This window comes from Diachasmimorpha longicaudata, chromosome 18 (assembly GCF_034640455.1).
Source record: "Diachasmimorpha longicaudata isolate KC_UGA_2023 chromosome 18, iyDiaLong2, whole genome shotgun sequence".
NCBI lineage: Eukaryota > Metazoa > Arthropoda > Insecta > Hymenoptera > Braconidae > Diachasmimorpha > Diachasmimorpha longicaudata.
In genome coordinates, this window is record NC_087242.1 from 244,372 (window position 1) to 263,024 (window position 18,653).

At 38.5% G+C, this 18,653-nt stretch overlaps 1 long non-coding RNA gene across 1 annotated transcript; it reads left to right on the top strand.

The window, feature by feature from the left end:
- Positions 1-16,996: 16,996 nt before the first annotated feature.
- On the top strand, positions 16,997-17,854 carry LOC135170709 (uncharacterized). Its single transcript, XR_010300424.1, has 3 exons — positions 16,997-17,053; positions 17,197-17,438; positions 17,771-17,854. It is a non-coding gene; the product is annotated as an uncharacterized LOC135170709 (long non-coding RNA).
- Positions 17,855-18,653: the final 799 nt, after the last annotated feature.

Below are 18,653 nucleotides of genomic sequence, written 5' to 3' on the forward strand. Positions count from 1 at the left end.
CAATTTGATTTTCAGAAAAAAGTCCACTTGGCGCGCCGCGTTATTTGTAAGTCAATAACCCTGGGCGCTTTCCATCGTAGGGTACTAACACAGTATTAAAAAGGAGAACTACGATTGATCAAAACAACACAACAAGACATATGTTAGTTAACACTGTGTCACTCTATGTCCCTTGATGGAAAATACCGATTGTTACCGGTCAATTCATTCATCAGTCATCCACCGATTTTTTGGCTTCCTCGTAGGAATGGAAGTGCTGGTCAGCCAGGCCATGCGTCATCGATTTGAAGAGATGGTAATCAGACGGAGCAATGTCTGGACTATACGGCGGGTGGGGTAGGACTTCCCATTCGAGCGTTTCTAAGTATCTTTTCACCGGCTGTGCAACATGTGGGCGAGCATTGTCATGTTGCAAAATAACTTTGTCGTGCCTGTCGGAGTATTGTGGCCGTTTTTCTCGCAGTGCGCGGCTCAAACGCATCAATTGTCATCGATAGACCTCGCCTGTGATCCTTTCATTCGGTTTCAGAAGCTCATAGTAAACCACACCTAGCTGGTCCCACCATACACAGAGCATGAGCTTGGCGCCATGAATATTTGGCTTGGCCGTCGATGATGATGCATGGCCGGGTAGTCCCCATGATTTTCTTCGCTTCGGATTATCGTAACGGATCCACTTTTCATCGCCAGTCACGATACGATGCAGAAAACCCTTTCTTTTATGTCGCTGAAGCAGCTGCTCGCAAGTGAAAAAACGCCGTTCGACGTCTCTCAGTTTCAGTTCGAACGGCACCCAATTTCCTTGCTTTTGGATCGTTCCCATGGCTTTCAAACGCTTGGAAATGGTTGTTCGGTTAACTCCCAATGCTTCTGCAAGTTCTTCTTGCGTTTGACACGAATCTTCATCAAGCAAAGTCGCCAATTCTTGATCTTCAAAGATTTGCGGCCGCCCGGAACGCTCCTTGTCTTCCACGTCGAAATCACCACTTTTGAAGCGTCGAAACCATCCGCGAACACTTGAATCATCGACACAACCTTCTCCATAAGCTTCCTGAAGCAATCGATGCGCCTCGGCAGCAGATTTCTTCAAATTGAACCAATAAAGTGAAACTTCCCGCAAATGACGTCGACTCGGCTCAAATTTCGACATTTTCACGATATCAAAAATTTATGATGCGAAAAAATTTCAACTAATGTGTTAGTGTAGAATTGTTGACAGATGAATAAGCTTTGATTATGACATATGTAACCATTGAATACTCGCACAGTATTGGTGGCAGCATCTCTTACAAAAAACGGGAAAGACTTATTCACACACCTTATAATTTAGCTTTTCCATATTTTTATATCAAAATTTCTAGTTCTTGTTTTCCGTAAATAACTCTATTATATAATAGTTGTCCTCCGACGCTGACAACGTCTCCGGACATAACAGCTAGAATTTCATGGCGCAGTCGGTAGGACCGTTCTAGGCTTCCTTTCACTCTTACCGCCAAATTTATAATAAAGAATTTTCCTCAAATAGCGAATAAATTCCGTTTCCTTTTCAATCATTCATTAAATTTTTTTTTGAGATCGACTCCTTCCTACCTAGAGTAGGAATTCTTTTGTTCCTTTCTGAACAAACTCGGTTGATTCTATTGGAAAATTCATTCCTCCATTTTTCTCTCGAAAATTAAACAATACATATTTTCAGCATCAAATGCAATAATTTCAAAAGTTTTAAAGAAGGAGGTAGTCTAAATTCGATTCAAGATTTTGCAATCACAAACATTTTTCTGACCTTCAAAACGATTTTTCGATGGCTAATAGTTCTGTCAATATCACCTATACAGGTGATTCAAATGCCACAGGGCAGCTTGTTGGGAACCATGAAGATTACATTAAAGCAAGAGATATCGCTAGTAGTATACCAACTTTTTCTGGTACCTCCCAACTCTCTTCCCTAGCTGAATTTGAATATGCTGTTAGAACAAATCTATCATCGATTCCTACTATAAATGGTAGGAAAGAGGAGTACCTTCTTCAGATACTGAAACGCGTCCTACCCCCCGCTAAGTTCGCCGTAGCGAACAAAACCTTGAACTCCGTTGAAGATATCCTTAAAATCCTTGTCAAACGATTCCGAGGTCAATACGGTTTCACTTATTATGTCAACCAAGTCCGGGGTCTATGCAAATACGCAAATGAACCCCTAGAATGCTTCTTGGAAAGTTTGGCAGCTTTGGTTCAATTTGGGTTGAGAACACTCGAAGGTGAAACAGAGACTAAGAGAGGTGTTCTGGAAGAATACCTGAACAACGAGGCTCTGGCCAGGTTTAAAGAGTATGCGACACCTGGAGTTAAGGATACGATACGACGGCAGAAATGTAAAAAAATTGACGAAGTACTGAGGATATTCGATTCAGAAGAGTTCCGACCGACTAAGACCTTGCCTGCACCTGAGATACAAGATCAAAATCAATACCGGTATGTGACGGAGTATTCTTCAGTTAGCATACACAATGATATGTGGGCGAATGAACCAACACCGCATTCATTCAAGGTGTATCCTCGAGTACAAACATCAAGTCCTCGATATGCAGTCCTCCACCATGATCAGAGGCATTATGGTAATACTCCATCTTTTACACCACCACCTGATAGAGGCTATGGAAACACAGGATTTCAAGTTAACTATGACGGGAGAAATCAGGCAATCAACAAGGATCTGGTAGCCTCGCTGCTGCAAGATTATCTGCCTCCGGAACGTCCGCCCGGATCGTCAAGGGGATCAGCGAACCTGGAAGCACCTTTATCCAGGGGTCCATTCTCACCACCACCTCTCAACTGAGGTAACGCTATCGCCATGGCAGGGGCACCAGATGAAAACCCGGCTCTCCAAGAGCTACTCCAACAGCTCGAGCGACAACAGTCCAATGAAGATTTAGCCGATGGGTCTCAGTTGAAATCAGTCTTCACCAATTAGCTGCAATCTTGACTGGGTCCTCACAACCACCAAAAGCGCCTGTTCCTAAGAGGGAGCAGAGGAGTGAGCGACGAAATGATGACTTGGCTGGCATAAAGCAGCTCCTCCAAACTCTAGTGCTTAAGATGAACCAACCGCCCGCCATACCCAACCGATCACGAGATAATTCTCGGGAACGAGGTCGGACGGATTATCACCAGAGAGCTGCGGGAAATCAAAACCTACAAGTCCTGAACTCAACTGCAACACCTGGAGTTCCCATCCAGGCTTTAAACGAGTATCTGCCTCGTCAAGCGGGTGCGATGACGAGCAACCAGGCTCAAAATCAGTACTATACCCTGACGAGCACCCACCGCAAACACCAATAGAAGAGATGGTCCTTTGCGGCCCCAAACGAGGTCCCCATATCCGGATCCAAGGTCCATACCTGAGCAATAAGGAGATCAGTGCCCTAGTGGATACTGGGGCCTCTATAAATCTTATAGCCATTCAGTCATTACAACGAGAGGTCCTCGTGGATATAAGAGAGACTTGCAAAATTGTGGGGATCTCCAATGATATGATGGAATCGTTGGGAACTGTAATGCTGCCCCTTCACCCAAAAGCAAAAATGAAATTCCATGTCATACCTCACCAAACTGGCGGATATGGAGCAATTGTTGGTGACGACATGCTTAACAAGCTGACAGCGCATATATCCTTCAGCACACGAACCATTACGTTCAACATATCTCCATTACAACCTCTGCATATGTGTGTCCCGAGTTGTCCCAAGAGAAAAGAGTGTTCACTCGCACAGGGTAGGGACACTGAGGAGGTGATTGTGAAAGGTTTGTTATTTTGATTAATTAATTAGTCTTGATGAAATTGGGATTATATTTAATACATCTCAAACAATTGTTAATTTATCAAAATTATTATTAAAATTGAATTAAATTAAATTTACCTAAAGGGAGGAGTGTAACCAGAAATGGTGTAACTCGTAATCAAATAGTGGAATCAATAATTATAATATTTTTTATTTGAGTGAACTACGGAACTGACTTAAAATTAAGTAAACGACAATCCTTAAGGGATCACACGGACCATGGAGAGATTCTACATTTTAGGTTTCTTCATGATAGAACGTGGTAATAAACCCTTCGAAGGATTAGGAACCATAAATTGGTCCGCAATAAATTCATTCGGAGCAAAACCATAGTAATTGCTTCATCATAAAGTTCTGGGGAAATCCCGACTATATTGAAGGAATTATAGATGAGTTTAATTCCCACTAAAATATTAAAAGGTTTGACCCTCTATCGAACAATTATCGGGGGAAACCCCAGTCAAATAATAAAAAATACAAACTATTACAATCTAACAAAACTATTAAATTTTAAATAGAAAGAAAACCCTTCTGCGACAGAACAAAGAGTGCAGGATATCTCTGTCAGGCGGCGGACCCAGAATTAACTTACGAGTTAAAAACTTAGTGGGGAACCCACAACAATTATTGATAGACACTGGAGCGGAGATAAATCGTCTCCAGCGGCGCGCAATTAAACCTGGTGCCAAGATCTAACCACCAATCGTGAAGTATCTAACGGGGCTAACAGAAGACGCATTGCCAACTTGTGGTTTGATTCGCCTCAGAATTTTAGGGGCCTGAGGTCTCCTTTCACATAATTGATGGCGAATTACCAGTGCAAGGATCGGGACTTCTCGGCCTAGAATTTCTTATTCAGGAAAAGGTAGACATCAGGTATCTCCACAGGACAATAACCACCGAGAAAAGACCGAACCTACCCATTCATTGCTTCAAGTATCCCTGACCATACGGACCCAACATAATTCCCGCCAGAACGCGGATGGTCATAGGAATTCCAATAAAAAAACAACTCGTTGCACTCCGGGAGTGCAGGCAGAAGTGAAAACTTGAACTTTTGGCGCGTTGCGCACTTTTTTGGGTGAGCATTTTTAGGTGCGCGCGCGACATGAGAAATTGTACATAAAAAATCAAGTTTATCAAAGCAATGTGGGCACTTTTTGAATGGACATGAAGTATAATAATATATGTACGGAGTAGTCGATGCGTTTGGCCTTACGCTATGTTGGGCCTCTTCCCTGGGGTCGTAAATCCCAGGTATACTGACTGCAGTACGTCGACACTATCCTCTGTACTTGTCATTAACGGCAAGTGACCCGAAAATGACTTTATTAGGGTGAGGTGTATTGAAAGGAATTATAACACAATTCAAATGCACTGATGAAATAATGAATATATTAAAGTTTGAATGATTAACTGTTTTTACACTGATAAATGAATTGATTATACAAATAATACTTGATTGCACTGAATAATTGCACAAGTAAACGAATTAACTAAATGAAATTCCGGATATATTAAGTATTGGCAGAGAACAAGGAGTAAGCGTCTTGTCTCTGCTGTATCGTGGAGCTAACTAAGTCTATTCCTCTTCTCTTACAAGTAAGTGCGATGAAGGGGTGTGTTTTTTCCGGAATTTGAAGAGTGAGGGTTGTTGCAAGCAAATAGAATTGAAGAAACTATCCTCCGGGTTTCCTGTGCTAGAAAGAGATTGTGAGAGTAGTTGGGAGAGTTGAGGGGTCTACGAAGAAGCCCTAGAGGGGAATTGGGGTCCTTCTCAAGAGGCCCAAATGTGACAAAAAAACGGGTGGAGAGGAATGGCTTTATTGCACTGAGGCCTTATTGCTCGTACGTGTCTTGAAAGTCTTTCTCTGACTTAAGGGGAATTTCCCACATGTATTTTTTTCTATTTTCGTTACGGTTTAACAGGGTAAAATTTATGATTATTTATGACTACTTGAGTTGAAAGATTTGAAGTGAACGCGTTGAATTTTTCCGTCGAATTTCTCTGGCTTAACTCTATGGTTTGTTTGAGACTGAACAATATAGAAACTATATTCGAAGGAAGTGGTTTTATTTAAATGAGTAAATATTAGTAAATAGTAAATACAACATTTATCAATTCTCATCCATAATTTCAACAACTCTTACATCATCATTATCAGCATTTTTATTAAACTCTAAAACTAAAACAATAGGTCTATGGTAACTAAAGTGTGAAATGAACAATTTTGATTTAAATCTATTTATATTTCTTGTGAATACTGCATCACTAGTAGTTTTGTATTTTTCTGTGCTAAGATTGCGATCATTGGACATCGTTAAATCAAATTCTTCATATAAAAACGCATCCATTTTCAAAACAAATCTATAATCAAAAATAAAAATCTAGATTTTTTTAAAGCTATAATCGTAGCATATATATTTTTTCCGACCATCCGAATTTCCGATCGTCGATTCACGTCCCTAGTGAAATTCTCGCATATAATACCACAAGAAACCCGACTCACCCGTGGAGCCCGGGCCCGTGGATGAGGACCCGTGGTTGATGGTTTTGCGACTCTGCCCTATGGTTTAAAAAAAACGCGATTTAACCGCTGCTAATTCGCGCGCTGTATATTTAAAAATTAAGTATTTTATTTAGATTGATTGTAGTAGTTTTGTATAATATTGTTATGCGCTAAAAGGGTTTGTAGGCCTTCATTAGTTAATAATTAATTAAACAATTTAATGAGTAGGGGCTATCCCTCCACTCGATTAATATTTAATTATCGAGTCGAATAGTTTTTACTAATGGATAGGGAATCGTTTGTAGATAATGAATAACCGAGTTCGATAATTTTACGTTTATTTGTTCTGTAGATATTAATTTTTTAAAAAATGGGCCCATCAGTGTTTACAATTGCGCAGAGCCACCTATTGGCGGGAGGCTCTTCTACGTTTTTACCGACACTGTGGAATTCTGGGAATGTACGTTTCTGGTGTTACGTACCAAAGAGGATAGACCAAAGTAGAGACTCAGTTCTGGGGGTTTGACCAGAGACCATAGGAGAGATCAGCAGGGCCAGTCCTAGGAGATCAACCACGAAATGTCCTAGCGGTAGCGCTGTGATGTCCTGGGCTTGAATATTATAGATGGCACTATTTATCGGCCATTTTAATCCGCGAGTTTTTGAGTTATTGTTTTAGGATAAAATTTTAATGCCGTTGGAAAATTTTATAATAACATTTAAAATAAAACCATAAGGACAAACAATGAACAGGGGATGAATAAATTGACTGTCGTGAGAAAAACCGTTGGACGAAAAACATAAATCTCAAGTTGTTGAGTTTTAATCTAATTTATTACCCTCAAAACTCTGGATAAAGGGCGTTCTTTGTAAAACTGAAACTTGAAGACAAAAAGGCAAGTCAACGGTCACGGTTCCAAGTCATGAAATTTGAGCACTGCTTATTTTAAAGGTTTTCTGGGTTACATCTTCGACACATGTGGGATCCATTGTTCATTGTTTGTTGTACAAGGAGAAATCTAAAACCTTCCAAGAGGAGGACTTGCGTGCGCCACTTTTGGGGACTGGTGGGGGTTACTGGACCCAACCCTTAGAAGTTTAAGTTGAGATAAGTCAGTATTAATACAATTTTCTTGCTAGCAGCTTCTCTCCGTTAGCCTGTTCAATTAGTTTTCAAGAGCTAAATTAGGATCAGTTATTAGAATAACTTTTGTATAAGGATCCAAAATACGGTTAGTTTTTACCAAATAAAGTGTTAGTGTGCTCTTCTAAGCAGTTGTGTAATTGTTTTATTATTGAATTACCCAACAATTCAATTACCCTCAACCTGGAGAAACAGACTTCGATGGAGTCCTCATTAGAGGTTTAGCGGGTAACGAACCCACATTCGAAGATTGGCGCTAAATACTACTCACGTGGCGCCACCATTCTCCTAGTTACCTAGGAAGGACATAACAGCGCCGGAACTAATTTTGCAGGCACGTTTGTTGGCAAGGTACCGAACGTTACGCCTGCAAAATCGGAGCAGAGGGAAAAGTCGGTAACCCGGATAGTGTGGGGTGGGGGAATACAAGGAAATAGGGGAAATTAAACGGCTGGGCAGGCGTTCTGAGTATCCGAACGACGCTGAGCGAAGCTTTTCCCTCATTAGGGGGGGGGGATTAATTATCAGGGATTAATTATTATTAATTTTTAGAAATGCAGCTTAATAGTCCAAGTAAATAGGCCTCGGAATGCGAATTTTGGTGGAATCACTTGAATTTTTGATATAAGTTACATTGAAAGATATAAAAACGAATTGAGAAAGATTTTTTTAAATTCACCCCCGGGAAGGGGAGAAAAAAATAAATAAAATGTTTTTTTGATCAATTTCGGGAAAACGGTAAGGACTAGGAGAAAAAGGTTTTAATAGAAGTTGTAAAGCATCAAATATTAAATAAAATTGATTTCTATACTTTTTCTCTTAAAATCAAAATTAACCGGGGTAGGGTTGCTAGAAACTAAGGGATGATAGCAGATACATTAAAAAATCATAAACTGCTGAAAAATAGAGATATTTATGATTTTTTTTGCAATTTACTTGGAAAATTATAAGTGTTAATTCTAGAGATATTTTTTTTTTATTGTTTACAACAAATTCATGATAAATTGAAATTTTCTTTTTAAAATTAAATTAGCTGTCCTTGAGGAAATTGATTTTGTTCTTCAACTAATGATTGCATTTTTCTTCTACCTGCCCGTTCCGAGCAGGTAGCAGGAAATTTACATGAATAAATATTTTTAGAGGCGGCGCCTTTGCAGTTACTACGGAGTGTCACGTACTTTAAGCGCATGCGCCAGTCAGGCTCAATGAGTCCCTGGGTGTTTGCGTTTTTTTCGTCTGCAGTAAACTTTGGACAAATCTGTCGACAGAAATGTCAGAAATTTTAAAATACGATACGAGGCTTTACTACGGAGTGTCACGTACTTTACGCGCATGCGCCAGTCAGCCCCAATGGGCCTCTGTGTGCATGTTTTTAAACCTACAATTGTATTAATGTGTAGAGTACATTGATAAAGTTGATCCTTTTTTTGGAAAATGGAAAAAAATATCAAAGAATCAGGAATTTTATTTTTACCACTGTGACGTATTGGCCTCCGCCAATGCGTCGTTTTTTGAGAATTGATCCCCAGACATTGGTCAGCAGTCCCACGGTGTCTTGGAGACGCTGTGGTCAGCTGGCTGGTGTTTGGAGGATCGGTTTACTCCCTGCAACGCCATCTGGACAAAGGACTGAACAATCCAACGGATGTTTCGACGATTGTCAGCACACAAGTGACGTCACAGCAGGGATCGAATGAAGCAGTTTCAGGGCTTTTGGCACGTCCAGTATACTGTGTGACTGTATGAGTCTTGCGTCAATGATGGCACAAGACAATATTGGTGCAAAAAGCCGTGGAACGGCTTAGATCAGCGATTTGGACTTGGAGGCGATTTAGAGACTCGCAGAGAGCACAGATACCTTCCAGCAGCAGACCAGACAGGGTCTTCCACTGCTCGTAAGCGCGCTCCAAGTCCAACTCATAAACACCTAATAACGCGATACCGACCCACTCGCGCAAGGAGTGTATACCATTAAGAGCAAATATATATATATACGTTTAATACATTCCGCGAGTGAGATTATTTTGTGTTGTTCCCAATCCGTCACCAAGACACCCCTCCTAGAAGAGTGAACCCAAAGGGCTCACCGAGATCTAGCCGGACGGGGCACGACGGCCCAGCAGAAGGGGACAAGACACAGGAGTGTCCCATCACCATCAGTCCCAAGAGGGGATATATATATATATATATATATATATATATACCAGCTACCAGCAACCGCTAGTAGCATCCAAATATATATATATATATATATATATATATAACCCTTAGTGAGTAGACTGGGAAGTAATGGAGTATCATTTGGCTATCCAAAGCATCAACAGAGGGGATAGCCAAGCCAAATTCTAAACGTCACACCACTAATTACTTTTAAAAGAGTGGATTAAAAAAAAATTTATCCAAGTATTTCTTTGTAGTGTCCAAAAAATTTAGAAGAAACTTCCTAAAAAGTAGTAGATTCTGTCATCTTGTCGGTGGATTGCTAAACGAGAAACTTATAATTTAGCAACATACATATTTATCGTCAAAGATTGAAAGACTTTTTATTACGATAATGCGTCCAAAATATTACAAAAAAAATTACTTTATTATATCAGGCAAAATTTTTTAGATTCTTTGGTTTACAAATTTGATCAATTCAAAATAATTAAAATTAACATTAAATTTGTTAAAATTAAAATGAATCAATCACCTCAATTGACCTCCTGCTCCGAACAGCTAACCTTTCCGCGTTTTCTGCTACATTTTTTACTGATGCTTCTTCTTGGCCATTACCAAAAAATCTACCTCGCGTGTTTGACACACAACAACATTTATATTCAAAGCTTGACATTTCTCCATATTTTTTATCATTCTGAATTATATAAAATTTCTAATATTTATATAAAACACATATGATTTCTGTAAAACAAATAGACAGCAACTATAGACGTTGTGGTTTCTCGGAAAAAAAAACATCACTAAAATAATTACATTTTCCAAATTTACGGTCATAGTTTACTTATAATCACAATTTTTTTAAAAACACAAAAAGCACATTCACAATTTTAATTAATATTATCAAAAGTCGAAAGATTTGTTCGACAAGATGACAAAATCTACTACTTTTTAGGAAGTTTCTTCTAAATTTTTTGGACACTACAAAGAAATACTCGGATAAATTTGGAAGTGAAACTTCTTTGCGCTCGTTGGGCTGTAAATCCAATATCGTATGTAACGAAAAAGCGACAGGAAAAGGGAGGGGATGGCGCGCGTAGTGGGGCAGGCGGACGGAAAGAGACATGGGAGAGAAACGAAAACGCGATAGATTCGGAGTAAGAAAACGACTCATTTTGTTAATATGACGAACAATACGAATAAAACCTTTTTATTAATATCGGGATAGTTCACTGGGAGTTACCAATCCAGTGGCATCAAATGCTTTTTACACATTTGAAAATCATGAAATCTCCGGTCTAACTTATCCTTCAGTGAAATTCCCGAATTTTAAGCGGTACGAAAATGAGAATTTCGTAATTTATTAAAATATATACTCTAATATGAATATTGGAGATCAATTTCCTTGATTTTTCAATGAAATCGTAAATTTCCCGATTTTTTGTCCTAAATGGGCTTCGGTGTCACTGTTCCCCGAATTCAAAAATGCATTGACACCAAGTTCCTTGTTTTCTGTTCATTTTCAGGGAAATATTGAACAGAAATTGACTATTCTATTTGCTTTCTCCACGAGATTTCGAATTTTCCATGACAAGATGTTCTGAAATCTTCCTGTGTAGCACAATAAAAATTTCCGAAAATTATCACATATAATACCACAAGTGGTTCAAAATTATCGAATATTTCCCGATAGATTCGTTGCAAACAAATGAAGGAGTCAAGTTTTTCAGGCTAAAAAATCACGAGTGCGAAGCACGAGTGATTTTTCCTGAAAAACTTGACGACTTCATTTGTATGCAGGGAACCTAGAGGGAAATATTCTATAATTTTGAAGCTCGAGTGGTATTCAGGGGATTATTTTTCTTATCCAAATTTCGGCCAAGAGAATTGTGCCATGACATGAAAAGAGGTTTATTTGGTTAAGTTGTCGTTTGTTTATCAAAATTATCAAAAAATTATCGCATATAATACCACAAGAGCTCCGAAATTATCGGATATTTCCCGATCGGTTCGTTGCAAACAAATGAACGTGTCAAGTTTTCCAGTTTAAAAATCACGAGCGCGAAGCGCGAGTGATTTCTCTGGAAAACTTGACAAGCTTATTTGTTTGAGGGAACCTTGAGGGAAATATCAGATAATTTCGAAGTTCGAGTGGTATTCGGGGGATTATTTTTTTCATCCAAATCTTGGCCGATAGAATTGCACCATGAGACATAATTTTCAACAAATTGCCATTTAATCTATCAGATACAATTGAGGGTTACTTCAACATTTGTTTTTTTTATATAGAGCAACATGCAAAATTTCCAGTGAAATTTCCAAGAATTTCCGCTGAAATACCGTGTTGGCTATACAAAATAACGTCGAATGGTGCAATCCTATTGGCCAAGATTTGGATGGGACAAATAATCGCTGAAATTCGAGGTAGGCTATACAAAATATCAACAAATGGTGCAATTCTATTGGCTGAAATTTGGGTGGGAAAAATAATCACAAAAAATTCAGACAAATTTTTTTAACAATCTCTGGCTAAGAAGTTTCACTTCTGTTGTGCATAAATTTTATACACATATTTTTTTTTTTAATCCACTCTTTTAAAAGTAATTAGTGGTAAAAATAAAATTCCTGATTTTTTGATATTTTTTTCCATTTTCCAAAAAAAGGATCAACTTTATCAATGTACTCTACACATTGATACAATTGTATGTTTAAAAACATGCACACAGAGGCCCATTGAGGCTGACTGGCGCATGCGCGTAAAGTACGTGACACTTCGTAGTAAAGCCTCGTATCGTATTTTAAAATTTCTGACATTTCTGTCGACAGATTTGTCCAAAGTTTACTGCAGACGAAAAAAACGCAAACATCCAGGGACTCATTGAGCCTGATTGGCGCATGCGCTTAAATTACGTGACAGTCCGTAGTAAATGCAAAGGCGCCGCCTCTAAAAATATTTCTTCATGTAAATTTCCTTCTACCAGCTTGGAACGGGCAGTAGAAAAAAAAATCAATTGCATAGCGAAAATTTATGAAACAATGCAATCATTAGTTGAAGAACAAAATCAATTTCGTCAAGGACAGCTAATTTAATTTTAAAAAGAAAATTTCAAATTGCCATAACTTTGTTGTAAACAATAAAGACAAAAAAATCATCTCTAGAATTAACGTTTATAATTTTCTGAGTAAATTGCAAAAAAAATCATAAATATCTCTTTTTTTCAGCAATTTATGATTTTTTAATGTATCTGCTATCATCCCCTAGCTTCTAGCAACCCTACCTCGGTTAATTTTGATTTTTAGCGAAAAAGTATAAAAATCACTTTTATGCAATATTTGATGCTTTACAACTTCTATTAAAACTTTTTTTCCTAGTCTTTACCGTTTTCCCAAAATTAATAAAAAAAACCCTTTATTTATTTATTTCTCCCCTTGCCGGGGGTGAATTTAAAAAAATCTTTCCCAATTCGTTTTTATATCTTTCAAAGTAACTTATATAAAAAATTTAAGTATTTACCCCAAGATTCGCATTTCGAGGCCTATTTTCTTGGACTAATGGGGCGCGAGCGTTGCTCGGCTCGACGTCCGTGTGTCGCGAGTAAGCCGTGTGCGTGCTTCCCCTTCCCACAGGTGGGCGTTCTATTCAGCTGGTGAGTGAGAGAGAGACGGAAAGATATTTCTCTCTCGCTCATTAGTAATTCAAGACAATCCTTTCAGGGAGGCAGGGGGGGGGGTGAATAAAAACTTATTTTCATTAGAATTAGGATTATCTTTGGAAATACAAGAATTCTTTTGCAAAATTATGATTATTTATTGCAATAATTTGATCAGATAAAAAATTTTAACAAAAATCCTGGATTATTAAATAAACTAATTAATTTACGCGATTTATTCATCTCACATTTAATGTTTACAATTGGATTCCCCACAAAAAAGTGTTTTGACAAAATGTTGTAAACCCATTTGTTTACAAGATTTTTGGAAATGAGCATTTTTTAGGAAAAAAAATTCCGAAAATCACGGGCTCGCGATTTTCAGGAAATCGGGGGCCATAAACGCATTTCCTTCATTATTTAGTAAACAAATGGGTGTACGTCTTTTTGTCACTAGACATTTTTTGCAGAGAATCGATTTTTCTAAAATAAATGTCTGATGATGTACTAAGGTAAACCCATTAATCAGCCGCAAGTGTAAATCACGTTTTTTGCATCAATCTTTCACTGTTTCATAAGCCAATCTCAAATGATTTCCGTTTTGTGAGAGTAACTACAAACAATTTCTGTTTGTATCTACAGGTAATGTAAGGCTTGCAGGATTAGCCAAGAAAACGATAAGGCATTATGGACTCTGCAAACGACATTTTTGTAAGAGTTCATATTCAAATATCGACCAGCAACGCTTGAGCTGGAATGCAGTTCCACTTCCATGTGTTAGCGAGCCAGAGTCTCCGATGGGAATTGAAGTAATCAGTAATGATCTCTTCAATCCAAACGAGACCAGCCAAGTGCTAACAAATCGGATTCGGCCTGAGGTTCAAGCTGCTGTATTAATCGAGCCTCCTGTCCCTCCGATGAACTCTGATCAACCGAACGAATCGCTTGCATCGATTTCTTCATTTCAGAGATTGGTGCGTGAAAATGAGGAATTGAAGAGAGAAATTGAGCGATTGAGGACTGCAAATAAGAGATTGCGAGCAGAAAACGACGCGTTTTTTAAAAAATCCGAAGAACGGGCTTTGAAAATAAAAAATCTTCAATACCATGTTAGGCAATCTTCGAAAATCACTGCACAAGCATTTGACGCGTTGACAATTAATGATTTTTTGAACTCTCACGTCCCACCCCTACATCCTACTGCTGAAACCATGGTAAGGTTGCAGTTTCATAAGCCGAACAGCCCGTATAGCCTGGAAGAGCAAGATTTAGCAAAACAATTTTATTATCATTCAGCTTCGGCCTATTCACGCATGCGCAAAGCGGGCTGTGTACTCCCCGGGGAAAGTACAGTTCGTTCGTGGATAGCTCAATATGACATTTGTCCGGGATTCTGCCCTATCATTTTCGAGAAACTGAGGGAAAAAATGGCCAGTTTTAGTATTATCGATAGATATTGCTCTTTAGCTTGGGATGAAATGTCAATTAAAAATTATGAGGAATATTCTTCGAAGTACGATACCATTGAAGGTCTAGTCGACCTTGGACCTCTGGGACGACGAGACCTGAGAGCGCACAACGTTTTTTTCTTCAATCTTACCAGTTTGAACACCACAAATAAATGGAAACAGCCCATTGCCTACTTCTTTTCGGCAAAAAGTGGCTTGGCCGCACAAGAAATTCACTCGCTATTACAAGAATGCCTTCGACGTTTGGAGGAGGCTGATGTAAGGGTGAAACTTCTTGTCTGCGATCAAGGTTCAAACAATATGTCTCTTTATGACACAATTCTTCACGTCCACTATGGGGAAGCAACGGTGACCATAGGAGGCAAAACTTATTTCGCAGCTTTTGATTTTCCTCACTTAATCAAGCGTGTTGTCACTGCATTAAGGACGCACGGGGCCATTTGGCAGGATGGTCGAGTGATTGTCTCATGGCATGATTTCGCGTCAGCGTATGCGTTCGACAAAAATTTAGCCACTTCGAATCTTTTGTCGCATATTTCTGACATCCATATCGTTCCGAATTCCTTTCAGGCTATGAATGTGAAGCGAGCGTTCCAAATCTTCGGACATCGTTACGCACAAGCCATTAAACTTTGGGGTACTTGTTTGGGAAATTCTTCTGGATCCAATGTGGCATCGTCTACTTGGAGGGATAGCGCCGAATATGCTTCAAAAATGAATGATATCATTGATACATGTAACTCGGCAGGCGTCTTTGATGCAAATCCCAATAGGAGACCTTTATCTTCAGAGAATCCTCAAATAGAGGAGCTCATCCTGGACTTGATTCAATGGAGTAGTACACGGAGAATTCCTCAAAAGTCAGGATATACTGTTCTACCTTGTTTTCGAGGACTACAGCTGACTGGGAATGCTCTCATTAATGTGTACAAAACATTGAGTCGGGAACATCCCGATTTCAAATTTGTTACTTCCCGTGGAAATCAAGATCGATCAGAACACTGGTTTGGTCTTCTCCGATCCCGCAATGGAAACTGCCAAAATCCCACCGCAAGAATGGTTCGGCTCTCTACAAGGCATGCTCTTTCAATGGGTTACATTAGCATTGGCGATAAAGGGAATGTCTCATGCGATGATCATGAGTTTCTTGTAGCATCAAAGCCCTCACGCGTTTCAACAGCTTTTAATGATCCATCGATATCAACGAGCTTTCCGAGTGAAATGATTGTCGAAGAAAACAGTGATACGAGAGAGATCTCTGAAGCTGTAAACATCTTTCACGAATTCGAGCAAAGGGCAACCAACAGCGCAGCTCCTACTCATGAAGGAAATTTCTCACTATATGAAGCAAATGCTATCGCTTTCTTCGCAGGCTATGTAGCATTCAAAAGGATCAAAAAGTGTGAAGGTTGCAAAACTGATATGTGTAAGTCGCCTATGGATGCTCATTCTGTGAATGAGTTGTACATAGAATTCCGCGAATATGAGAATGTTGATATCGATGCGCCAACAATTACGAAGCTAACCCGCCCAACTGATAGGTTCGCAGAATTGGTTCGGTTGCAGCTAGTCGTTTTTGATAGAGTTTGGAAGAAGCACTGGAGTTCCTCATCTATACTCCAGGATATCACTATTGATATAAGGAGAGCTGTTGACTCGTCTGCTCCTGATTGGTTTTGTCAGAGTCATAGTTGCTACAATCATCGGGTAGCCGCTTTGCAATTTTTAGTAAGGGTCACGCTCTTTGCTAGGACAAGGTACAACAACCGGGAAGCGCGGAAGAATAACATTCAATGTTATAGTCGAAATAGGAAGCTGCGAAAAGTCACTCATCAGTGAATCACGCATGTGAATCTATCTCTCACTCGCACTCACCTGTCTACATGATAACGTTAGGTTTCGATTTCACCCCCTAAATTTGCGTAAGACATTCTCATATTTCGCCAATCACCACTTTTCCCGTTCACTCAAACATTCCATAGATTAAATGCAATTGCTTCCAAAGGTTTCTTCTGCATTTTTAAAGCGTTTCGTTGCAACAATCGTTATGCCGTGGTACCTTACAATCTCTCTATTATCTCTCACATATCCTCGAAAGCGCATTCAGGGGTTGGGGCCTCCTGAATAAGAAGTTCATCGTAATTTCGGTACGTACATCTAAAAAAAAATGGCGAGCGCCAGATATTTTTTTGATTGACTAATATTGAATCTTCAGGTCGTTTTCTAGGAAGGCAATTTTACAGTACAGGGGATCGTGCCAGAGCTACTCGGAGAATTCAGCACAATTGTAAGTAAACGTTACTATAATATATAATATTAACTCAATTTAATGATGAATCAAATGACGTTGGATTCATCCCGTCATATTTAAGGCGGTCTTCTGGTCGAGAAATTCAAAAAAATCGATTTTTTCTTTGCATATTTTCACAGTTTAGACCCTTAAGAATATGCCCTTAAAAGGATTTTTCAAAACTCGAATTATTTGCGGACATCCAGAAGATTTCTTGACGCGTCATCGCAACGAAGCTCGAAGTGATCGCTCTGAATTGCGAGCTTCTGCTGCTTCAAAAGAAGGCAGAACAGCTCAGCTAGCAAAAAGAAATTCTGCAAACATCCCATATGAAGTAGAGGAAGGCCTAATGTATGGAGCTAGGATCGTCGATTAGTCTAAAGTAAGTGTTGAATATTATTATCCGAGTTATTTTACTGGAATTGTTTCTCAAACCTCAAACGCGTTTTTCTCAAAACTACATTTTTCGAAGTGGTTGTCATGATATCTCAAGTCCTACCCGACCGATTTGGTTGTAATTTGGTGTAAATCTTCTTTATATACTTCTCTATCGAGTGAGCCGTGGATTTTGAAAAATTTCAATTTTGAGTATTTTTAAAAAATTCGAAAAGATCAAAAAAAGGGTAAAAAAACTTTGTTTTTTTTCTAAGGCTAAGGTCTACTCGGTAGCGGCATTTTTACTGATTGACAATTTCTCAAAATTCTTTGTTTCAGATCACTAAAAGGGGTGGAATCATGTCAACCAGGGTGCACCGTTTTTTTTGAAGCCCCCACGTCACCGGCCTGTAATTTCGCGAATTTTGGATTTTTTTAAAATAATTTTTTGTAATATTGTTGAAATACCAATAAATAATATATTAAAAAATGGATAGTAAAAATGTTTTTCTTTTCTTTTTAGTCTTAGTTTGAAAAATGGTTAAAATTTAGGCTTCTAGATAGTCCAAGTAAATAGGCCTCGGAATGCGAATTTTGGTGGAATCACTTGAATTTTTTATATAAGTTACTTTGAAAGATATAAAAACGAATTGCGAAAGATTTTTTTTAATTCACCCCCGCGAAGGGGAGAAAAAAATAAATAAACTGTTTTTTTTATTAATTTCGGGAAAACGGTAAGGACTAGGAAAAAAAGGTTTTAATAGAAGTTGTAAAGCATCTAATATTAAATAAAAGAGATTTCTATACTTTTTCTCTTAAAATCAAAATTAAGCGAGGTAGGGTTGCTAGAAGCTAAGACATGATAGCAGATACATTAAAAAATCATAAATTGCTGAAAAATAGAGATATTTATGATTTTTTTTTTGCAATTTACTTGGAAAATTATAAGTGTTAATTCTAGAGAATTTTTTTTTTTCATTCTTTACAACAAAGTTATGATAAATTGAAATTTTCTTTTTAAAATTAAATTAGCTGTCCTTGAGGAAATTGATTTTGTTCTTCAACTAATGATTGCATTGTTTCATAAATTTCCTCTATGCGTTTGATTTTTTCTTCTACCTGCCCGTTCCGAGCAGGTAGCAGGAAATTTACATGAATAAATATTTTTAGAGGCGGCGCCTTTGCATTTACTACGGAGTATCACGTACTTTAAGCGCATGCG